At 43.7% G+C, this 25,835-nt stretch overlaps 2 long non-coding RNA genes across 2 annotated transcripts; both read right to left on the bottom strand.

The window, feature by feature from the left end:
• Positions 1–325: 325 nt before the first annotated feature.
• On the bottom strand, positions 326–22,645 carry LOC308581418. The gene is made up of 2 exons (XR_014005072.1): positions 22,350–22,645; positions 326–675 (listed from the first exon to the last, which is right to left on the bottom strand). It is a non-coding gene; the product is annotated as an uncharacterized lncRNA (long non-coding RNA).
• Positions 22,646–22,818: 173 nt separating this feature from the next.
• LOC308581421 lies at positions 22,819–25,571 on the bottom strand. Its single transcript, XR_014005074.1, has 3 exons — positions 25,481–25,571; positions 24,591–24,698; positions 22,819–22,848 (listed from the first exon to the last, which is right to left on the bottom strand). It is a non-coding gene; the product is annotated as an uncharacterized lncRNA (long non-coding RNA).
• Positions 25,572–25,835: the final 264 nt, after the last annotated feature.

Here is a 25,835-nt window from a genome sequence, read left to right as displayed (position 1 = left end):
TATTCTTTATTTTGTGATGCCAAGTGTGTGCACGGCCGTGTGTGAGTAGATCACATGCAGGTGAGGCAGGTGGTGCCTGTATCGGGAACAAATGGCATGTGCTGTCTTTGATGCTGAATAGAATATTCCAAAATAAATCCGCTATCTATTTCAGATAGTTCTTTTTCTCTGCCTGCATTTGGACATCTCTTCAGGTATCCCTATTTCAGTTTGCATGATGGTTGCGGCTATCAAGAAGCAGGTTTTTGCCTGTGTTTGCATACATTTGGACACCATTTTGAAGCCAGATGACAGACCGGAAGCAAAATAGAATACAGACCACAAGTTCACGTGCAAACTTTATTGAAAGAAAGCATTGAAGCATCTGAGAAAACAATATCGCAAGGTATTACTCTCATGTTATATCTGCATGCAAAACTAGCAATCGTTTTAACTATTATTATTGAACTCTATCGTGATTGGCCACCTAGAACTCCCACCAGTCCACACTACTTAAAAGCTTTGCTATGTTCCAGTTACATTGCAATGTTCAGGAAAGAGAAAAGAGAACATTTGAACTCTCCAACCAAGGAGGGGTTGGGAAGAACAGAGGGGTTCCATGAGCTCCTGGAAGAGATGAATTGAGAATCCAAAGGACAGGACGCAGGAGAATCTAGATGGAAGTATCTCCAGCCCCTTACCTGACCATCCTGACATCTTTATAAGTAAACTCAAAACCAGGCATAGGCAAACTTGGCCCTCCAGATGTTTTGGGACTACAATTCCCATCATCCCTGGTCCTGTCAGCTAGGGATCATGGGCTGAGTTTGCCTATGCCTGCTCAAAACAGAACTTTGAAATTATTCTGCTAAAATGTCAACGTAAAAACAGAATAAAATTAAAGCGTGTGAAAGATACATGTCCAAATAAAAGAAACAAATATAATAATCTCCACCACTGTTGTCTAGGATAGATCCCGAATACCTTTCCCTCAGACTGGAAGTCTTTACTGCCAAATGGACCACTTTCCAAGCGACATTCCCATTAACTTCCTGTAACGGTAACCTTACTTTTCCTGTCCCTCTCCAACATTTCATCTTCTTAAGTAGTCCAATTTTTCTAGAAAAAGAGGGGCAGGAACTCACCATGAACTCCTCTCTTGTTGTCTTAGAATGGCAATGGCGACTATCTGAGAGGTGTCGGAACTGAGTTCCGGCAAGTTCTGGCTGAAAAAAAGCCCTGTTCTTAAGCAAGGTCCCTATATGCAATGCGGTTTAATACAAAAATATAGCTGGCATCCAAGACCAGGAAGATCTTCCAGTACTGCTGCCCCACAGTTGCCCAGTCTGTCTTGCTGTGATATGTCCATGAATCTCCCCAGCTGCACAGTTGAACCCATGTGTTCAAAATGGAGTTGGGGAAAAGCTTTCCAATACTCTATTTTAATTGGAAATGTCCAGTATTTATCATATCGCTGCTGATACTTTCCACCTGCCGAGTGGTGCACAGTGTTTGACAAGGAAAGGACAGTCTTGTCATTTGTTCATTGACCGCTTTGTTCATTACTAAGTGAATTCAGAGCCTGTCCGGAAAATCTGAATTGTTGTACAGTAGCAGATTTATTGTTCCCTAGTGAAACTTGAGGCAATTCCATTTATTGAACATTTATCTTTATTTGCTCAAGGTTACATGATATCTGTGGCAGCCTTCAACAAATCTTTACTCAGAGTATAGTGACTGAAATTAGTGGGTCTAACTTAGTCATGTTTATACATTCAGTATTTCTGAGTAAAACCTAGTTGAATACTACCTCAGACCCTCACTCTCTTATCCATTTTTATTATTAGTTTTACCACATCATGAATCCACAAGAACAGGAACAGCAAACATTACAATACATAAGTTGTCCCATTTTCTTGATTTTGATTCCTCCAGTATATAATATAAGAAATATGCCCCCTTTCTCTATAAATAGGGTACTTCATTGCCCTTTTGGACTATTACTATGAGCTTTAACTTAACCATGCAAACTATGAAGCCACTGGGAGAGATCATCAGGGGGTTTGGACTGGGTGTCCATCAATATGCAGATGATACTCAGCTCTACCTCTCTTTCAAATCAGAACCAGTGAAGGCGGTGAAGGTCCTGTGTGAGTGTCTTGAGGCGGTTGGAGTATGGATGGTGGCTAACAGATTGAAGTTGAATCCTGACAAGACAGAAGTACTGTTTTTGGGTGACAGGGGGCGGGCGGGTGTGGGGGATTCCCTGGTCCTGAATGGGGTAACTGTGCCCCTGAAGGAACACGTGCGCAGCCTGGGAGTCATTTTGGACTCACAGCTGTCCATGGAGGCACAGGTTAATTCTGTGTCCAGGGCAGCTGTCTACCAGCTCCACCTGGTACGCAGGCTAAGACCCTACCTGCCCGCGGACTGTCTTGCCAGAGTGGTGCATGCTCTAGTTATCTCCCGCTTGGACTACTGCAATGCGCTCTACGTGGGGCTACCTTTGAAGGTGACCCGGAAACTGCAATTAATTCAGAATGCAGCAGCTAGACTGGTGACTGGGAGTGGCCGCCGGGACCACATAACACCGGTTCTGAGAGATCTGCATTGGCTACCAGTACGTTTCCGAGCACAATTCAAGTGTTGGTGCTGACCTTTAAAGCCCTAAACGGCCTCGGTCCTGTATACCTGAAGGAGCATCTCCACCCCCATCGTTCAGCCTGGACACTGAGATCCAGCGCTGAGGGCCTGTGGAACGCCCTCCCAACAGATGTCAAAGCAATTATCAACTCTTTTACTTTTAAAAGACAACTGAAGGCAGCCCTCTTTAGGGAAGTTTTTAATCTTTGATGCTGTATTGTTTTTTAATATTCAGTTGGAAGCCGCCCAGAGTGGCTGGGGAAACCCAGCCAGATGGGCGGGGTATAAATAAATTATTATTATTATTATTATTATTATTATTATTATTATTATTAATATTTATTTTATTATTATTATTATTATTATTATTATTATTATTATTATTATTATTTATTATTATTGTAGTAGTAGTGATAAAGCGGGATATTAAATCCCAACTCTTCTTCTTCTTCTTGTCAGAGCTTGGCAAGGGCCACACCATTTCAAAAAGTGTTGGAACCATGTGATCATTGTTGCTGTCTCTGGGAAGCTGTGCTGCTGATAATATGCCACAGAATACTTACCAAAAAATTAACAAAGCCACTTCTGAGCTGGAGAGGAGGTGGGGTTGCGGGCTTCACGCCCTCCCCCATGTGCACGAGGGAATCCTCGGCCGCATCATCTCCCTTGCCAGCCAATCGGCTGACTTGGGAGGCATGGCCTGCGCTATTTAGGGCTGGCGTGGCCAAGGATCTTCCTCTTTCGTTGCTCCAGCTGATCCGGTTTCCCATCCCTCCCACCCTTCAGGCAGGCTCTTTGAGATTGCTGTGAACTTCGGTTGGTCGCCGTCAAGGGGCCTGGTAGGAATTTTTACCACTTGGCCAATTGGCTCCAGCCATTTGGCTTTTCACCTACCTCGTAGCAAATCGTCACAACTCCTCGGCATTGGCAGTTAGGCATTGGTAAGGGTATTGTTATGTAGATGAGAGGGAGGGGAGGAAGTGCCATCACCTTCCCCCACACCAAAGGGTAGTCCGGTCAAGCATTCCGGGGAGCGTTGCCCTGTCCAAAGCCTATGGAGGTGTGGGCCTAAGGCACGCCCCCAAGCGGTGACCCCAGGGGAGCTCCTAGTTGATGTGCATCAGCAGGACTCCCCCTTCTGGCAGTTAACCCTTTCCGGTCTTCATGCATTTGGGCTGAAGCTGGATAGTCAATAGGACTAATGCCTAAGCCAATACCGCTCATTTCTGTAACCAATAAAGTTGTGGCCAATTTTTGCCCATTAACTTAAATCATGGTGTCACGTGTCTTTATTTCCAGTGGGGGGAAGCGGGAACTCGCCACGCAACTAATGGAATGCACGGGCATCTGCTGTGGCCAAAAGGGGAAGCTTTGTTTACACTCTGCAGAATAGTAAATATGGAATACAAGGCTTTGTTTTCTACATTGAAGCGTAGCATAGAAAAAGGAGCAATGTCAACAGGAAACATTCCTTACCCGAAAAGCTTTCTATCTTCATACAATATGATCCCTCACATGTCACATCATAGTTTCTGCAAAACTTCACATCACCTGGATTGGACCAAGGCCATTTAGGGCTTTAAAGGTCAGCACCAACACTTTGAATCGTGCTTGGAAACGTACTGGGAGCCAATGTAGGTCTTTCAGGACCAGTGTTATGCGGTTTCGGTGGCCACTCCCAGTCACTAGTCTGGCTGCCTCATTCTGGATTAGTTGTAGTTTCCAGGTCACCTTTAAAGGTAGCCCCACATAGAGCGCATTGCTAGTCCAAGCGGGAGATAAGCAGAGCATGCACCACTCTGGTGAGGCAGTCCATGGGCAGGTAGGGTCTCAGCCTGCGTACCAGATGGAGCTGGTAGACAGACACAGAATTGACCTGTGCCTCCATGGACAGCTGTGACTCCAAAATGACTCCCATGCTGCGCACCTGGTCCTTCAGGCGCACACTTACCCCATTCAGAACCAGGAGTCCTCCACACCCTTCCACCTCCTGTCCCTCCAAAACAGTACTTCTGTCTTGTCAGGATTCAGCCTCAATCTGTTAGCTGCCATCTATCCTCCAACTGCCTCCAGACACTCACACAAGGACACAAGTATGGTACAAGGACTTTGTTTTCTACACTGAGGCCCACCATAAAAAAGGAGGAACGCCGACAGGAGAGTCTCCTTACCTGAAAAGGTTTCTACCATCAGACAGAATGATGCCTCACATGTCACATCATTTGGTAGGCATGGCTCGCCAGGACCATTCATGATGCATCTTCTGCATATCACAGCATCTGTTGTAAGAGACATCATTTCATTTGAGGAGGGACGCGTCAATCTTCAGTGACCTAACCCACCAAAATCCTGTTGGCCCACATAGCTGTCAGAATAGGTCCCACAACAGCAATAGCACAATTCTTTTTCTCTTGGAAGGTCAGACTATATTTGCATCGCTGTATATAGCATAGGATATGGAAATTGTATGCAAATTTATGGCAGGCTCCTGTGCGCCGAGACTAGCAACACCTTCCACCTAGACAGATGGACCTTCTTTCTTGAAGATGGCACACTCTGAATCGAAGCAATCGTCAGTCGGGTTTTCTGTGGATTGACGTTTGTATGGATTCAGCTGAAAGTAGCGAGTTTTCCTGAAGAAAGTGTTGGGGGAAATGGAAAACCCCTTGGCCCTTGCCTCAAAAGCACAGGTTGAGCAGCAGTGTGCATGAGCCCTAAATCTCTCCAACTATACACATGCAACAAGAGGTGGGTGATTTGATTCACTTCTACAAACATAGGGAACTGCCTTGACTATTTTGCCCCATTATCAGGATACGCCACAATCTTCTCACTGAAACGTTCAACTGGAGATGGTAGGTAAGGGATTAACTTGGGGCTTTCTTCACGGAAGGCAAGAGCTCTAACACTGAAATATCACAACCCTACTAAAGGAGGCATATATTCCACTCTTGCCCCAAAGTACATCCCCTCTGGGTTGCTCATAGATTCAACCTATGTAGAAGAGTGGCTTATTCTTGCTTCACCTGTTCAAGGACAGGAAGTGGGGACCATACTTACCTCCAGTCCTGAAGCAAAGCAGAACACAGAATGTAAGTAGCCAGACCTGAAGCAGACATGGCCTTCGATTACCAAGAAACAAGCTCTGCTCCATTGGAATGCCTTTTTTATGGAGTGACAGCTTTCAAAGCCTAGCAGCTGAGAAACCACAGGTTTTCAGGGCAGGCAGGAACACGCTGCTCACTTTGAGGAGCCGGGTTCAAGATATCCATTATATACAGCTGGGAGGAACCCTCTTGGCTTCTCACCTCATCCTGGTGGCATTGAAAGGTCCAAAGAGCCTCTGGCAATATGCTTGGGTCACTCGGATGGGCAGCACAGAGTGAAGGTGATGGTTGTCTTGGGCCCTTTCAGGCATAAAGTGCTGATTGTTAGCCCAAATCCAGATGGGCTGAGGAATCAGCTGCCCAGGGGCCCAGAGAGGGAAAGGAAATGCAGCTGAGCACAGAAGTCTGTTGTAAAGCATGGGATATGACCCATATAATTAAGATTTCCTCAATTTTGAGGAAAGGAAAATATGAGGTACAGTGATTTCTTTTGTGATCAAGATACAGTAATTACACAGGAGCTAAAATAGAATACAGACCACAACTTCGTTTTTAAATTTTATTGAAAGAAATAATTGATGCGTAAGGTACAACAAATAATACAAGCTATTATTTTCGCCTCATTACTGCATGCAAAACTAGCAGTGATTTTAACTATTATTATTGAATGCTATCGTGGTTGGCCACCTAGAACTCCCACCAGTCCAAACTACTTAAAACTTTGCCACGTTCCAGTCATATGGCAATGTTCAGGAAGGAGAACAGAGAACATTCAAACTCTCCAACCGAGGAGAGGTTGGGAAGAACAGGGTTCCCTGAGCTCCAGGAAGAGAGGAATTGTCACCATCCCTAGCACAGGTTATTGTATTTGATAACATCTTCTGTGATTTGCCAAGTTCAAGCAAGGATGGGGAGTGATAAAGAGACCCACAAACCCTATAGACAGTGCAAATCACTGCTTGGTACATGTCAATCAACTCTCCAAGAAACGACCCATTCCACCCCAATACCTAAGTCAATAGTGCACTTTTGCAAGAGGAACTTACTTTTCAAATACAGATAGGTAGCCTTGTTGGTCTGCCATAGTCAAAATAAAAAAATTCTTGATATGAGCATGATACACTGAAAAAGTGTGCATGCACACGAAAGCTCATACCAAGAACTAACTTAGTTGGTCTTTAAGGTGCTACTGGAAGGATTTTTTTTATTTTTACTTTTCAAAATATCAGACAATGAAGGAGTGCATAAATGAGTGAGCACAAATGAGTGGTCCTCCTCTCGGGAGCAGGAAGGAGAAATGAAGTTGTGAACTGAATGAGTGTTTGATTAACAAGTATGGATAGCCAAATTGGGGGTTTCCCGTGCTCATGGAGGCTTCCCAATGCACTTAGGGAGCTGGAAAATCATTGGTCTAAGATATATGGCAGCCCTCCACAAATACAGAAGACTCCCCAGGTCACACAGTCAGCCACCATTTTGTGGAGGACGATGAGGCTGTTTGGTGTGGAACATCCCCTGAATGTGATTTTTGGACGTGGCATCAGAATATTTGTGCGGGGCTTTTGTCTGTCATTTGAATTGCAATGGCAGGAGGAAGACCTGTTGTTCATCGAAAGGAAATGATATGAAATGTTCTAATATTATGTTTATCAAAGGAGAAAGATTGGTTACCCACCCTTTTACATGGATAGGCGAAAACAACTTTAGAATAGAATAGTAAGATCAGTCAAGACATAAGTCGCTATTACAGCATGATACTTTCTTTTTATCTCCCGATGTCACCTCTGTCCCACAGAGTTTTTTCGTACTGTCTTCACCACATTCTTTGACGTAATTAGTCCATTTGCCATTTTGTCCTGGAGAGAGATAGATAAGTACTTAGGTTGATATTAACTAGTGAATGAAGAGAATTTTACTGAATTAGTCCATAGTTCATATCAAGAAAGAGAAAATCTTTCCCCACATTTTAAACTTCATTTAAAAATATGCACTTAAATAGAATTTTAAATTTATTTTGCTAAAACTACTAAAATGTCAACATTAAAATAAAATGAACATTTATGAAAGATACATGTCCATTTTTTTTATTTTTAGTTTTAAACTTATATCTCAGGTTATTCTAGTCACAGCATAGAAAAAGGAGGATGGTTGACAGGACGTACCTGAAAATATTTCTATCTTCAGGTAGAATGGTCCCATACATGTCTTCTCTTTCGGTTCGCATAGCTTGCCAGGCCCCTTTGAAGAGCACAGTCTGCATTTCACAGCGTCTGTTGTAACAGACAGCATTTCGTTTGTGAAGGGACCAATCAGTATTCAATGTCCAACTAAACTTACATCTCTGTGTATAGATTAAGAGATGGAAATTGTTTGTGGCAAGCTCCTGTGCCCTGAGACTAGCAACACCTTCCACCTAGACAACTAGACCCTCTTTTCCACAGATAGCACATACTTGCAGTGTTCATGTTTTCATCAGGAGGCAGGAGAAAAGCAGCTTCCTTTCACAGGTAAAAGGGAAATTGAACTCTCCCCTGAAATGGACTCCAAGGTACAGGATTTCACCTTAAGAACTGGATCTGCTGAATTGAAACAATCGCCATTGGGGTTTTCTGCAGTTTCATGTGCTTGGATTCAGCCACAAACCCTTTCCTGGGGAAAGTGGTGAGGCAAATGGAAAACTGCCTGGCTCTTTCCTCAAAAGCACAGGATGAGCAGAAGTGTGCATGACGCCTGAATCTACCCAGCTATACACATACAAGAGGTGGGTAATTTGATTCACTTCTACAAACACAGGGAGCTGCCTTGTCTATTTTGCCCCGTTATCAGGATGCTCCACTTTCTTCTCACTGAAATGTTCACCTGGAGATGTTAGGTAGGGGATTAACTAGGGGCTTTCTCAATGGATGTCATGTGCTCCAACACTGAACTATCATGTCCCCACTTTAAGAGGCATGTACAGTGGTACCTCGGGTTACATGTGCTTCAGGTTACAGACTCCGCTAACCCAGAAATAAGTACCTTGGGTTACGAACTTTGCTTCAGGATGAGAACAGAAATTGTGTTCCGGCGGCACTCGGCAGCGGGAGGCCCCATTAGATAAACTGGTGCTTCAGGCTGAGAACAGTTTCAGGTTAAGAATGGACCTCCAGAACGAATTAAATACTTAACTCGAGGTACCACTGTATTCCTCTCTTGCCCCAAAGTACATCCCCTCCAGTTGCTCATAGATTTAACCTATGTAAAACAGTGTCTTATTCTTGTTTTACCTATTTTGGGATGGGGAATGGGAGCAATACTTACCTCCAGTCCTGAGGCAAAGCAGAACACAAAATGTAAGTAGCCAGACCTGAAGCAGACGTGGCCTTCGATTACCAAGAAACAAGCTCAGCTCCATTGGAATGCCTTTTGTATGGAGAGACAGCTTTCGAAGGCTAGCAGCTGAGAAACCGCAGGGCAAGAAGCCTAGAATAAAATTTAAAATACTAACAGATGCAAAGGAAAGAGGTGGATTTGCCCTGCCAGACCTTAAACTTTATTATGAATCAGCAGCTTTTTGCTGGCTGAAAGAATGGCTGCTTCTTGAAAACACAGACATTTTGGATTTAGAAGGTTTTAATAAAGTATTTGGATGGCATGCATAATTGTGGTATGATAAGGTCAAAGCACATAAAGCATTTAAAAATCATATTGTCAAGAAAGCATTGTTTAATGTTTGGATAAGATATAAGAATCTACTGGAAAATAAAATCCCAAGGTGGCTGTCACCGATGGAAGCGAAAGCTCAGAAGAAGCTCAATATGGAGGCCAAATGGCCGAAATATTGGGAAATTCTGGAACAAGAGGGAGATAGATTGAAACTGCAGAGTTTTGAGAAACTAAAAAACAAAGTGCAAGATTGGCTTCATTACTATCAGATAATGGAGGCATACAATATGGACAAGAAAATTGGCTTCCAGGTGGAAAAATCAAAATTAGAAACAGAACTGTTAGAACCCAAAACTGAGATTTTGTCAAAGAGGTATAACTTGCTGTTGAAATGGAATACTCAGGATGAAACAGTGAAATCTGCTATGATTAAATGGGCACAAGATGTTGGACATAACATAATGATGGCTGACTGGGAACAGTTATGGACCACAGGTATGAAAAATCTGGTAATAACTAGTAGCAACTGGTCAGCTTCTGAAAAACAACGGTTGCTTGGCTTGAGGAACCAGGTTCAACATAGCCATTATATAAAGCCAATAGGAACCTTATTAGCATCTCAGGGCACCTGATCCTTTTTTTAAAAAAAATAATATTCATTAATAATTTCAGAATTACAGAAATAAAAAACAAAAAATAAAAAACAACACTACAATGCATAAAAAGAAGAAAAAAACACAAAACATAAAAACCAATACAACAATACAACAACAACAAAAAACAAAATAAAAAGGAAAACAAACAAACACAAATCCCATATTACATATCTTTAACTTCCATTTGCTTGTTTCGTTGACCTCCTCGCACCTCCCTTTTTGTATTCTAGTTTAGTTAGTTATTTCAGCAAATTCTTTCCATCTTTCTCAATTTTTATTAAATAATTTATCTTAACAATTTAACCTATTAATTAACTCAACAGATCCTTTCCATCTTTCCCCATATTCTGTTATTCAAATTACCTTAATTTATTTAACCGTATCTTACCATAAAATACCTTAAAGCTTAAAACTTAATACTTAGTTGTTCATAACTCCTGATATCATTTCTACTAGAGTCATATAGTTTCATTCCAACATTTTCCCTAATATTCATTAATTTTAGGCTAGTTCCCTAAATAAAAAAAATTCTTTATAAATTTTCTTCCAATCTTCATCCATAGAATCATAGAATCATAGAGTTGGAAGAGACCACAAGGGCCATCGAGTCCAACCCCCTGCCAAGCAGGAAACACCATCAGAGCACTCCTGACATATGGTTGTCAAGCCTCTGCTTAAAGACCTCCAAAGTAGGAGACTCCACCACACTCCTTGGCAGCAAATTCCACTGTCGAACAGCTCTTACTGTCAGGAAGTTCTTCCTAATGTTTAGGTGGAATCTTCTTTCTTGTAGTTTGGATCCATTGCTCCGTGTCCGCTTCTCCGGAGCAGCAGAAAACAACCTTTCTCCCTCCTCTATGTGACATCCTTTTATATATTTGAACATGGCTATCATATCACCCCTTAACCTCCTCTTCTCCAGGCTAAACATGCCCAGCTCCCTTAGCCGTTCCTCATAAGGCATCGTTTCCAGGCCTTTGACCATTTTGGTTGCCCTCCTCTGGACACGTTCCAGTTTGTCAGTGTCCTTCTTGAATTGTGGTGCCCAGAACTGGACACAGTACTCCAGGTGTGGTCTGACCAGAGCAGAATACAGTGGCACTATTACTTCCCTTGATCTAGATGCTATACTCCTATTGATGCAGCCCAGAATTGCATTGGCTTTTTTAGCTGCCGCGTCACACTGTTGGCTCATGTCAAGTTTGTGGTCAACCAAGACTCCTAGATCCTTTTCACATGTACTGCTCTCAAGCCAGGTGTCCCCCATCTTGTATTTGTGCCTCTCATTTTTTTTGCCCAAGTGCAATACTTTACATTTCTCCCTGTTAAAATTCATCTTGTTTATTTTTGCCCAGTTCTCTAATCTGTCAAGGTCGTTTTGAAGTGTGATTCTGTCCTCTGGGGTGTTAGCCACCCCTCCCAGTTTGGTGTCATCTGCAAATTTGATCAGGATGCCCTTGAGTCCATCATCCAAGTCGTTGATAAAGATGTTGAATAAGACCGGGCCCAAGACAGAACCCTGTGGCACCCCACTAGTCACTCTTCTCCAGGATGAAGAGGAACCATTGATGAGCACCCTTTGGGTTCGGTCAGTCAGCCAGTTACAAATCCACTGAGTGGTAGCATAGTCAAGACCACATTTTACCAGCTTCTTTACAAGAATATCATGGGGCACCTTGTCAAATGCCTTGCTGAAATCAAGGTAGGCTACATCCACTGCGTTCCCTTCATCTACCAGGCTTGTAATTCTGTCAAAAAACGAGATCAGGTTAGTCTGACATGACTTATTTTTCAGAAATCCATGCTGACTATTGGTGATCACAGCATTCCTTTCTAGGTGCTCACAGACTGTTTGCTTAATGATCTGCTCCAGAATCTTCCCTGCTATTGATGTCAGACTGACTGGGCGGTAATTATTTGGGTCCTCTCTTTTCCCCTTTTTGAAAATAGGGACAACATTTGCCCTCCTCCAGTCTGCCGGGACTTCGCCTGTTCTCCAGGAATTCTCAAAGATGACTGCCAGTGGTTCTGAGATCACATCTGCCAGTTCTTTTAATACTCTTGGATGCAGTTCATCTGGCCCTGGAGACTTGAATACATCTAATCTAGCCAAGTATTCTTGTACTATCTCCTTAGTTATTCTGGGCTGTGTTTCCTTTGCTGAATCATTTGCTCCAAATTCTTCAGGTCGGGCATTGTTTTCTTTATCGGAGAAGACTGAGGCAAAGAAGGCATTGAGTAGTTCAGCCCTTTCTGTGTCCCCTGTTTGCATTTCACCATCTTCTCCTCTGAGTGACCCCATTGTTTCTTTGTTCTTCCTTTTGCTACGAACATACCCATAAAAGCCTTTTTTGTTGCTTTTAACCTCTCTAGCAAGCCTGAGTTCATTCTGTGCTTTAGCTTTTCTGACTTTGTGTCTACACGTGCTGGCTATTTGTTTGAATTCCTCTTTGGTGGTTTCCCCCCTTTTCCATTTTTTGTACACATCCTTTTTTAATCTTAATTCAGTTAAAAGTTCTTTAGATAGCCACCCTGGCTTCTTTAGGCACCTTCCATGTTTCCGTCTCATTGGTATTGCCTGACGTTGTGCTTTTAGTATCTCCCTCTTAACAAACTCCCAGCCATCATGAACTCCCTTTCCTTTTAGTATTGTTGTCCATGGGATCTCACCCAGCACTTCCCTAAGTTTTATGAAGTCGGCTTTCTTAAAGTCAAGAAATTGAGTCCTAGTATGCTTGGCTGCTCCTTTCCGCTGTATAGTAAACTTCAGAAGAGCATGATCACTCGCGCCTAATGATCCTTCCACTTCTACCCCACTAACCAGGCCATCAACATTGGTTAGGACCAGATCTAAAATGGCTGTTCCTCTTGTTGCTTCTCCCACTTTCTGGACAATGAAGTTGTCTGCAAGGCCAGTGAGGAATCTGTTTGACCTTATGCTCTTGGCTGAGTTTGACGTCCAACAATTATCCGGGTAATTGAAGTCCCCCATTACTACTATCTCCCTTCCTTTTGCATGCTTGGCCATCTGTTCCAGGAAGGCATCATCTATGTCCTCCGTTTGGCTTGGGGATCTATAGTAAACTCCCACAATGAGGTCTCTGTTATTCTTCTCTCCCTTAATTTTGACCCAAATGCTCTCACTTTGGCTTTGAGGATCTAAATCTTGGATCTCTTCACAGGTATACACATCCCTGACATATAACGCCACTCCTCCTCCTTTCTTGTCTGGTCTGTTTCTCTGAAATAGATTGTATCCCCCCATTATTACATTCCAATCGTGGGACTTATCCCACCAGGTTTCAGTGATGCCTATTATGTCATATTTAGTTTGCTGTACCAAGAGCTCAAGCTCATCTTGTTTATTTCCCATGCTTTGCGCATTAGTGTACAGACATTGAAGTCCATTAATCATTCCCCCGTGTCTCTTATTTAAGGATTTTTTCCACCCACCACTAGGTCCGCGTGCTGTTTGCTCCATTTGGTCTATGACATTTGGATGATCATCTTCATTAATTGATAGACTCCTACCTTCAGGAGCACTGTCTCCCTCCCCCACATTAGTCAGTTTAAAGCCCTCCTGATGAGGTTTCTGAGATTTTTAGCAAAAACATTTCTCCCAACCGTTGTGAGGTGCAGCCCATCACTTGCCAGAAGTCCATCTTCAAGAAACTGCAGTCCGTGATCTAAGAATCCAAACCGTTCCTGTTTACACCATTTGCGAAGCCAGCTGTTCAGTTCCACTATTTTCCCGTCTCTCCCTGGGCCACGTCGTTCAACTGGGAGGACAGATGAGATGACAATTTGTGCATTTAGTTGCTTCAATTTCCTGCCGAGAGCCTCGTAGTCTCTTCTTCAATGTCTCTTCTTCCTGGTATCGGGTCATGTCAGTCCTTACTGTCCATTCCATCTAGTCCATCAACCTGGAAGTCTTATGTCCGAGGGCCTTAAGTCTCTTCCATGTCCCTTCTGCAGATCTTCTTCTTGTTGTTTATACTTGCACTTTTCCTTGTTTTTTGTTGGTCTCTTTCTTAATTTCTTTCCTTTCTCATTGAGGAGTAGGTCTCTGGGGGGTTCCAACCCAAAATTATCTCCGTCTCCCTTCATCAAACCAGCCCATTCCCCACAGTCCCACTCCCCACAGTCATCAATATAATCCAAAAATGTTTACGAGCATAATTCGAAGTCTCTCCAAAATTAAGAGCCTCCTCAGCTCCAGACTCCCCCTGGCCCACTCCATCTTCAATCTTCAAAAACAGTGTCTTATGCTCCTGTGGGGCCTGGGGCCTCTCCATTTGTATTATTTGAGGTGCAACCGCAGCCTCCTCCATTATCTTCTGCACTTGCCCAATCAATACAGGTTCCTGAGTTGGACCCTGGATGGTTTCTGTATCACTATTCACTATTTGTCCACAGTTATTGGCCACAACAGTCATCAAATCCATTTTCTCATTCACCAAATCCATCTTCTCATGCATCTGTTCCAACAAAGCATTTGTCTTTCATAAAGCAAGCACCAAAACTTCCTTCCAGCTCATATTTGGTCAAGGTCAAAAGGACTAATCCCACGATCTTAATCTCACAGCTGTGGATTCCTCAAGTAGACTGCAGCAACAATTTAGCAAGCTCCCTCTAGAGGAGACAATTTCTATTTGTATCCATCTTTTTAAGGCAAGTCCAACAAAGGAAAATTACTTTCATTTTTCAGATATTTTGTTTCTTTAGAATGCAAAAGGCGACATTGGAATCAGTTTATTTCTCTTCTTTAGCTATCTGTCAAAGTATTCCATTCACAGTCAATGAATCTCTCTAACAATTTCTGTCTCTGACACCCCGTTCCCAGGTTAGAGACGGTGGAAACTTATCTTTCTTCGCTCCCTCTCCTGCAGGCGTTACACAAAGCCCCCCCCCCCTTTTTCTCCTGCTTCCAAGGGGATTTCAGTAGTTATAAATGAAGGAAATTTAGACTTTTTTAACGACTTTTCAGGCTTTAGCTTACAAGGTTTCTGCTTCAGTCTGTATACAAAAAGCGGAAGGCGGACTTCCTGTTTTGAACCTGTAATAAATGTAGGGGTTGCTCGTGCGCAAGTTGGTGCCACTCCAGGCTAGGTTGCCTTTTTAAACCTTTTCTGTCTGAACATCCCTGCACTTCGTGGCTGTTCAGTCGCTAGCAGAATCCATCAGTGGGCGTTTCTTAAACCTTTTCCAGCATAAAAGTTGTTTGACTCCCAGTCTCCTCCTACTCTCCCTGCGCGGAAGTCTTCTGCACAGGGAGGGCGTGGGTAGCGGAGGACTCGTGCTCTCTTCGCTGATCTCCGGCGGGGAGTCCTGGAGCCCCCTCGCCGATTCCCCCATCTGCCCCCCTTTATCCCTGGTGTTACGCTGATTTCTTTCCCCAGCTGGTGAGCCGCCTCTCCCCCTGCTGGGCCCTTCTCCAGCATCACTCGAGAGCCTAAACTCCGCCTCTGGCTCCGATGTCAGTTCCCTGACAGAACCTTCCCGCTTCGATGTCAAATTAAGATATTTCTTGATCCAATTTTCCGTTTCTACTCACGGGTACTTGTTTTAAATCCAATTGTCCACAGGGAAAAGTCAGCGCTCTCTGGCGATGGCTGTGCGGCTTAACTCCGTGAAAGTAGCAGTCAGTTCGCAGCACCCCGCTTCACTCCGGAATCCCAAAAAGGGGTTCCCCATGAGTAGGGGGGCGCTCCTGGTGCCCTGCTGAACCCCACGTTCCCAGGCTTCCTCCACCTGGGATTTCTAGCGGGTCCCCACCTTCGCTGCGGCAGGAAGACCCAGTTTCCACGGAGCCCGTTCCTCCAGTCGGAGGAACTCCGCCATTCGCCGATGGCTCTAAACCAGAAGTCCTTTCAGGGCACCTGATCCTGATGGGGTTGGTGGGTACCAGAAGCCTCTGGCAACATGCTGGGGTGTCTGAGGAACAACAATGATGTGGGGAGTGTAGGTACCACTCCGACAGGAAGGTAAACAGTGTTTCCATGTGCTGCTCTGGTTTTGGTGTTCTGTTGCACCAGAAGTGGCTTAGTCGTGCTGGCCACATGACCCAGAAAAACTATGGACAAACGCCGGCTCCCTCGGCCTGTAAAGCAAGATGTGCGCCACAACCCCAGATTCGTCTGCGACTGGACTTAACTGTCAGGGATCCTTTACCTTTACCTTTACTATTATTTAAGGCTAGGAGGAACCTTCTTGGCTTCTTCTCTCATGCTGGTAAGCTTGAACGGTGAAAAGGTAAAAGGTAAAGGACCCCTGGGTGGTTAAGTGCAGTCAAAGGCAGCTATGGGGTGCAGCGCTCAACTCGGCTTTCAGGCCGAGGGAGCCAGCGTTTGTCCCCAGACAGCTTTCCGGGTCATGTGGCCTGCATGACTAAACTGCTTCTGGTGCAACAGGACACCGTGACAGAAACTGGAGCGCATGGAAACGCTGTTTACCTTCCCACTACAGCAGAAAATATTTATCTACTTGCACTGGCGTGCTTTTGAATTGCTAGGTTGGCAGGAGCTGGGACAGAGCAACAGGAGCTCACCCTATTGGCAAACCCAAGAGGCTCCATGGTTTAGACCACAGCACCACCGCATGAAGCCTCTGTGAATATGCTTGGGTGGCCCTGAAGAGGAACAGGGATGCGGGTAGTAATTCCTTAAGATGTTAGGTGCATAATGTACTGATTTTTCAGAAAAATCAAAATGGGCTATACAGAATGTCCCAGGCTTCTATGAGCTCCTGATGCCAGAGTAGAGTTTCCCTCAGCCAATAAGGGCCTAGGGGCATATTTCCCCAGAACTAATGTGAATCCCCCTTGTGCCACAATAGTACGTTTTTTCTGTTCCCAGTGGTCCCATAAACCTAAGGAATAATAAAATATTTGCTTCTTAAAATTGTTAAATCACTTTATCTTGCCCAGGGAAATCCAAATATTGGTAAGTGTTCTTTGGGCTTAGGTGAATTTGTAGTGGGCTGATTGACTAACAGTAGTATCACCTAGTCCACATCTTACCCACTTCTCCTCAAAACTATCACTGAGGACTTCGTTTGTTTTCCATACTCTGTGCATTGGAATAGAGACAACTAAGACCATTAGTAATTCCCTCCAGCTGCTTCCTTCTTTTGCTTGCTTGCCCTTTAGTAGGTTACTCAGTTTCCTGTGCTTCCATGAAGCACCAGCACCCAACACCAGTTGTACTTTCTCATTAAAATTCCCTCAGTCTTGAGGAAAGGAAAAGATAAGGTACAGTGATTTCTTTTGTGTTTGAGTTACAATAATTCCACAGGAACCAAAATAGAATACAGACTGCAACTTGATTTTTAAACTTTATTGAAAGGAAGCATGATGGTTTGCATGATGGTTGCTGCTGTCAAGAGCAGGTTTTTGTCTGTGTTTGCATACATTTGGACACCATTTTGAAACCAGATAAGAGACTGGAAGCAATACAGAATACATACCACAAGTTCACTTACAAACTTTATTGAAAGAAAGCATTGAAGCATCCAATAAAACAATATCACAAGGTATTATTCTTACGTTATTCTGTATGCAAAACTAGCAGTAATTTTAACTATTATTATTGAACTCTATGTTGATTGGCCACCTAGAACTCCCACCAGTCCAAACTACTTAAAAGCTTTGCTACGTTCCACTTGCATTGCAATGTTCAGGAAGGACAACAGAGAACAAACTCTCTCTCCCCAAGAAGCCTTGGAGCAGCAGGGTTCCATGAGCTCCAGGAAGAGATTGGTCCTAGAACAATAGGATTCAGAATGCAGCAGTCTGATTGGTCCTAGAACAATGCAGCAGTATGATTGGTCGACAGGAGCCACCCAATCCAGCTCCAGATAGAAGGGAATCCACAACCTGATTGGCCTACAGGACAATTCCAGAATTAGACAATCACGTGCAGCCCATTGTGTAAATAATGTATATAAAGCAGATACTTTGAGGGGACTTCCATTCCCTCTTCACCAATATGAGCTGAATAAAGAGCATGAAATCCACTCTCAACTCTGTGTATATTTCAATGTGTGTACACCTGGCTTGAGAGCAGTACATGTGAAAAGGATCTAGGAGTCTTGGTTGACCACAAACTTGACATGAGCCAACAGTGTGACGTGGCACCTAAAAAAGCCAATGCAATTCTGGGCTGCATCAATAGGAGTATAGCATCTAGATCAAGGGAAGTAATAGTGCCACTGTATTCTGCTCTGGTCAGACCTCACCTGGAGTACTGTGTCCAGTTCTGGGCACCACAGTTCAAGAAGGACACTGACAACATGGAATGTGTCCAGAGGAGGGCAACCAAAATGGTCAAAGGCCTGGAAACGATGTCTTATGAGGAACGGCTAAGGGAGCTGGGCATGTTTAGCCTGGAGAAGAGAAGGTTAAGGGGTGATATGATAGCCATGTTCAAATATATAAAAGTATGTCATATAGAGGAGGGAGAAAGGTTGTTTTCTGCTGCTCCAGAGAAGCGGACACGGAGCAATGGATCCAAACTACAAGAAAGAAGATTCCACCTAAACATTAGGAAGAACTTCCTGACAGTAAGAGCTGTTCAACAGTGGAATTTGCTGCCATGGGGTGTGGTGGAGTCTCCTACTTTGGAGGTCTTTAAGCAGAGGCTTGACAACCATATGTCAGGAGTGCTCTGATGGTGTTTCCTGCTTGGCAGGGGGTTGGACTCGATGGCCCTTGTGGTCTATTCCAACTCTATGATTCTATGATTCTTAGTATTAACTAATGAGACCTATAATGGAAGGAGTCAAAATAAAGCAGATCCTCACCAACACACCAACAGAACCTCGACCAGGAACTTTCTATCTTCTACCTAAAATACACAAACCAGGAAATCCAGGACGCCCCATCATTTCAGGTATTGGCACTATTACAGTGGGTGTCTCCGGTTATATGGACTCTGTTCTGAAACCATATGCCATCAGTGCTCCCAGCTATGTACGTGACACCACAGATTTTCTGAGGAAAATACAATCTTTAAATAACCTTCCCAACAATACTATACTAGCCACTATGGACATGGAATCTCTGTATACCAACATCCCACACAACGATGGTTTACAAGCCATAAGGAACACCATTTCAGATAAAACCACAGCGGACCTTGCCACCAAACTCTGCCAATTTGTCCTTACCCACAACAACTTCAAATTTGGTGATGACCTGTTCCTTCAGATCAGCGGCACAGCAATGGGCACCCGCATGGCCCCACAGTATGCCAACATATTCATGGCAGATTTAGAACAACGTTTCCTAAACTCCTACCCACTCAAACCTCTCTTGTACCTACGATACATTGACGATATTTTTATCATCTGGACACATGGTCAACAGACCCTGGACACCTTTCACCAGAAATTCAATGATTTTCACCCCACAATCAACCTTACAATGAATCAATCTATGCAAGAAATACATTTTTTGGACACTACTATAAAAATACAGGATGGACGCATAGACACCACCTTATACCGTAAACCAACTGACCGACAAACATATCTACATGCCTCTAGCTACCATCCCAAACATACCAAACAGTCCATTGTATATAGCCAGGCACTACGTTACAGCCGCATCTGTTCCAATTCTACAGACAGAGACTCTCACCTAAGAGATCTACAGCAAACCTTTTCAGAACTAAAATACCCAGCAGATGAAGTTAGACAACAGATCAACAGAGCCAGACTGATACCCAGAGAGAACTTGCTGCAAGACAGACCCAAAAAAGAAAATAACAGAACACCACTAGTCATCACATACAGCTCCCAAGTTAAAACAGTTCAACGCATCATCAGAGATCTACAACCTCTCCTGGACAATGACAGTTCTCTTTCTCAAGCTCTGGGAGGAAGACCTTTCATTGCCTACAGACAGCCACCCAATCTTAAACAACTCCTAACCCACAATAATACTACAACCAGACTTAACACGGACACTGGCACCAGAGCCTGCAATAAACCCAGATGCCAACTTTGCTGCCACATACACCCGGACAACACCATTACTGGCCCCAACAACATCACACATACCATCTCGGGACTATTTAATTGCTCATCGTCTAACATTGTGTATGCCATCAAATGCCAACAGTGTCCTTCAGCTCTCTATATTGGACAAACAGGCCAAACCTTACGCCAAAGAATAAACGGACATAAATCTGACATCAAGAATCACAAAACAAAGAAACCAGTAGGAGAACACTTCAATCTCCCAGGACATTCTATACAAGATCTCAAAGTAGCTGTTTTACTACAAAGGAATTTCAGAAATAGACTGGAAAGAGAAGCTGCTGAATTGCAACTCATTACCAAACTTAAAACAATGGAGAGACCTGGTCTGAACAGAGACATTGGATTCTTATCTCATTATACATGACTAAGCCACTTCTCACCTTCTCACCCCTTGCCTTTTCCTGTAAGACCTACTACAGTCGTTAAGAGTCGTCAACAGGCTCATCAGGCTCATCTCAGCTATCTGCCAATCTCCGATTCCCACCACCCTTCTGAGTAATACCCCTCCCCACCTTCTCTCTATATAGAAGGATCTGGCAACTTCTGTTTCAGTGTATCTGAAGAAGTGTGCATGCACACGAAAGCTTATACCAAGAACTAACTTAGTTGGTCTTTAAGGTGCTACAGGAAGGAATTTTTTTTATTTTAACTATGGCAGACCAACACGGCTACCCATCTGTAAATGGAAGGAGTGTGTTTGCAAGGGTTTGGGGTATGCAGGCCTCCATCAGAGAAAGTTTGGATGACATACTATGCAGGCGCTGAGTGGATTTCTGTTCAACCATTTTGACCTTGCCCCAGACACTCCCACAGCTTGTAAATTGGACGAATTAAATTGAACCATTTTCCCTCAAAAAGACTGCACCAGAATCCTCAATAAAATGCCATTTTACAATGAACCATAGAAACGAGTATTGTGTAGCGGGGGGGGGGGGAGGGGGAGAATGAAAAAAAGAAATTTAGAGGGTTCCGTCTGCCACAACAGTAAGTTTTGGAATATCCCAATCAGTCAGTCACTGATATATGAAGCATTTTTTCTTTACTAATGTAGCTGAACCCCAAGTTTCCACTGGATTCCCAAACTACGCTCTTTCTGTTCCCCTCAACGTCCAATAATGTATTTCAATGTAGAAAGAGTCCTGAATACTTTTCTGGTTAATCCGTTCTCTACAATCTTTGCAAAGGGTTTGCTGTGCTGAGACGGTCGCACCCATTTGTCCCTTGGCAGAAAAAGAAACAGGCAATAAATAGCAGTAGTAGCTTAACTTATGGTAAGGAAGATGTTGCTCATGTTTGAAGAATCAGGTTCAATGCAGCCATTGTATACGGCCGGGGGGCATCTCATCTCACCAGATCCCGGTGGGTTTGGAAAGTGCATGAGGCTTTCGGCAATATGCTGGGGTATCTCTGCAATGCAAGGGTGATGAGGGCAGTGGTTCTCTTCAGCTATTTGGTGTACTGGTATACTGATTGTTAGCGAAAATCCTAATGGGCGGAGGGACCAGTGTTGAACACAGTGTCCTAGACCTCCATGGCCACCTGATACAGTGGTACCTCGGGTTACATACGCTTCAGGTTACAGACTCCGCTAACCCAGAAATAGTGCTTCAGGTTAAGAACTTTGCTTCAGGATGAGAACAGAAATCGTGCTCCGGCGGTGCGGCAGCAGCAGGAGGGCCCTTAGCTAAAGTGGTGCTTCAGGTTAAGAACAGTTTCAGGTTAAGTACGGACCTCCGGAATGAATTAAGTACTTAACCTGAGGTACCACTGTACTATCTTATGTGAAAAGAATGCCTGTTTCTGCCAGTTCACAAGACACTTATTATATGAGGCTGGGAGGAACCTTCTTGATTTCTGCCTGTGTTTGCATACATTTGGACACCATTTTGAAGCCAGATGACAGACTGGAAGCAAAATATAGACCACAAGTTTACTTGCAAACTTTATTGAAAGTAACCATTGAAGCATCTGAGAAAACAATATTACAAGGTATTACTCTCACATTATTTCTGCATGCAAAAGTAGCAATCGTTTTAACTATTGCTATCGAACTCTGTCGTGATTGGCCACCTAGAACTCCCACCAGTCCACACTACTTAAAAGCTTTGCTATGTTCCAGTTACATTGCAATGTTCAGGAAAGAGAAAAGAGAACATTTGAACTCTCCAACCAAGGAGTGGTTGGGAAGAACAGAGGGGTTCCATGAGCTCCAGGAAAAGATGAATTGAGAATCTGATGGACAGGACGCAGGAGAGTCCAAATAGAAGTGTTTCCAGACTCCCCCCAACCATCCTGACTGACTGTGTGGAATGAGATGTTCTAAGAACGTGGTTAAGAGCTGATAAAGAATCAGGGTCCTGTCAGAATTAGGGCAGATGCCTGTTATGCCAAATGTACGATTCCTCTCTAGGAATGGGACTCATGATCATTCAGAGTTTGCAGAGAATCATGAGACTCAGACAGAGAACAGACCAAGATAGAAAACTGTCCTATGACTTGAGGCAGATGGTTTTGCTCACTAGCAGGCAGAGACCATCCAAGTTTGCCCTCTTGTTTAATGAATCTCATCACTATCCCAACCAAATGGGTGGTCCTCTTCTCTGGAACAGGAAGGAGGAGCAATTTAGGAACAGAACAGTAAAATCAGTCAAAACATAGGTCAGTTTCACAGCACGACAATTTCTCTTTAGTGTCATATGTTATTTCCGTTCCACATCCCCGTCTCAGGAAAAATGCGCCACACTCTTGGAAGGCTCTCACGAATTTACCAGTTTCAACTGGAGAGAGATAGAGAAGTATCTTTGTTGAGATTAACCAGTGAATGAAGATAATTTTATTGTATTAGTCCAAAGTCCATATCAAAAGAGAGGACAAAGGTTACATGAACTACACTTTACAATTTGAACTCAATCTTGAAAAGTATACTTAAAACAGACATTTGAATTTATTTTGCTAAAGCTACTTAAGTGTCAACATTAAAATAAAAGTAGGTTAAAGCATATGCAAAATATATGTCTAAATAAAACAAACCCTTAAATCTCAGAATCTCCACCACTGTTTTCAAGGATAAATCACAAATACTTTTCCTTCAGACTGAGAAATAGGCCACTCTCCAAGTGACATGCCAGTTCCTTGAAGCAGAAACCTTACCTTTTCTGTCCCTCTCCAACATTTCATCTTTTTAGGCAAGGTCCCTCTACATAATATGGCTTAATATAAGAATATATCTGGCATTCAAGATTCTAATGAGGTAGCTCTTCCAGTACTGCTGGAAGACTGTTGCACAGTCTGTCTTGCAGTGATATGTCCATGTGTTGGGTTGAAATAAGCGACAGACGAATGGCAAGGTGTCATACGGGAGGCATCTCTCAAGCATGTCTCGGCGAGTCCCTTTTATTGAATATTACAGCATTACCACATATGTGCTTGTTGCTGATTGGTTAACATGAATACAATGCAAAGGTTGAATATAGGTATTAATCATCAATAGATTAAAGGTTGGGAAAGGGAACACAGAATTAGACAGGCGTGAAACCTCCTTATTAAACTATTAACTAGTGATTGATTATCAAGACTTAAACTATTACTAATGATTAATATTGCATGACATGAAATAACATAACAATCGCGTTCCGTAGATGTGGTCAACAATGCGTTAAGAACAGGTCAGGGTACTGAACTCAATGTGAACTGATCAGAACATTCCCAGACCCATGCGCAGAGGCAAAAACTTCTCAGCACCATGAATTTCCCCAGCTTCACAACAGAATCCATGTGTTCAAAATGGAGTTGGGGGGAAAGCTTTCTAGTGCTCCATTTTCATTGGAAATGCTTGGTCTTTTTCATATTGCTGCTGAGACTTTGCACTTGCCAACCAATGCACTGTCATGTGACAATACGCTACGCATCATGCACCATGTTGGATGAGGAAAGGGACAGCTCTGTCAATTGCTCATTGACTGCTTTGGTAAAAGATGTTACAGCTTACATTACCAAGTGAATTCAGAGCCTGACCAGAAAATTCGAACTGTTGTACTAAATTTATTACAGCATTTTCCCAAATATAAGCCTCATTCCCCGCCCCCCAAATTCCAACAGTGAAAGTGCGGCTTATATTCGTGACCTTACACCACTGTCAAAGTGGCGCAGTCCCCCCCCCACCAGGAAGCAGCCCGGAAGTGCGGGGCAATGGCGCACTGCCTGCCCACAGCGCCCAAGCCTTCCCCAAGCCACCAGAAAGAAGGTGGAAGGCCGCCAGCAAAGCGGTGCAGCTCCCCCCAGGAAGCAGCCTGAGTATTGTCTTTTTTCTCCCCCCCCCTTCAATTCTGGGTGCAGCTTATATTCATGCCAATATGGTATTCCCTAGAGAAACTTTGAGCTCTTCCATTTATTGAGCCATCCATCCTCCAACTGCCTCCAGACACTCACACAAGGAAACAAGTATGGTACAAGGACTTTCTTTTCTACACTGAGGCCCACCATAAAAAAAGGAGGAACGTCGACAAGAGAGTCTCCTTACCTGAAAAGCTTTCTGACAGTATACAGAATGGTGCCTCACATGTCACATCATTCGGTAGGCATGGCTCGCCAGGACCATTCATGATGCATCTTCTGCATATCACAGCATCTGTTGTAAGAGACAGTATTTCATTGGTGGAAGGACCAATTGATATTCAATGCTCTAACCCACCAAATTCCTATCAGCACAGATAGCTGTCAGCAGAGACCCCAGAACAGAAATGGTATAATCTTTTTTCCCTTGGACAGTCAGACAAAATTTGCATTTCTGTGTATATATTAAGAGATGGAAATTGTACGTAAATTTGTAGCACGCTCCTGTGGCCTGAGACTAACAACACCTTCTGCCTAGACAGCTGGACCTTCTTTCTCGAAGATGGTACACTCTGAATCGAACCAATCGTCAGTCGGGTTTTCTGTGGATTGACGTTTGTTTGGATTCAGCCGACAGTAGCGAGTTTTCCTGAAGAAAGTGGTGGGGGGAAATGGAAAACCCCTTGGCCCTTGCCTCAAAAGCACAGGGTGAGCAGCAGTGTGCATGAGCCCTAAATCTCTCCAACTATACACATGCAACAAGAGGTGGGTGATTTGATTCACTTCTACAAACATAGGGAACTGCCTTGTTTATTTTGCCCCATTATCAGGATACGCCACGATCTTCTCACTGAAACGTTCAACTGGAGATGGTAGGTAAGGGATTAACTTGGGGCTTTCTTCACGGAAGGCAAGAGCTCTAACACGGAAATATCACAACCTCACTAAAGGAGGCATATATTCCACTCTTGACCCAAAGTACATCCCCTCCGGGTTGCTCATAGATTCAATCTATGTAGAAGAGTGGCTTATTCTTGCTTCACCTGTTCAAGGACAGGAAGTGGGGACCATACTTACCTCCAGTCCTGAGGCAAAGCAGAACACAGAATGTAAGTAGCCAGACCTGAAGCAGACGTGGCCTTTGATTACCAAGAAACAAGCTCTGCTCCATTAGAATGCCTTTTGTATGGAGTGACAGCTTCCAAAGGCTAGCAGCTAAGAAACCACAGGGCTTTCAGGGCAGGCAGGAACACGCTGCTCACTTTGAGTAGCCGGGTTCAAGATATCCATTATATACAGCTGGGAGGAACCCTCTTGGCTTCTCACCTCATCCTGGTGGCATTGAAAGGTCCAAAGAGCCTCTGGCAATATGCTTGGGTCACTCGGATGGGCAGCAGAGAGTGAAGGCGATGGTTGTCTTGGGCCCTTTCAG

The sequence above is a fragment of the Podarcis bocagei genome (assembly GCF_964188305.1).
Source record: "Podarcis bocagei genome assembly, chromosome: 2".
In the NCBI taxonomy this organism is placed as follows: domain Eukaryota; kingdom Metazoa; phylum Chordata; class Lepidosauria; order Squamata; family Lacertidae; genus Podarcis; species Podarcis bocagei.
Note: the sequence above shows the minus strand (reverse complement) of the source record. Positions and strands in the feature narration are given on the sequence as shown.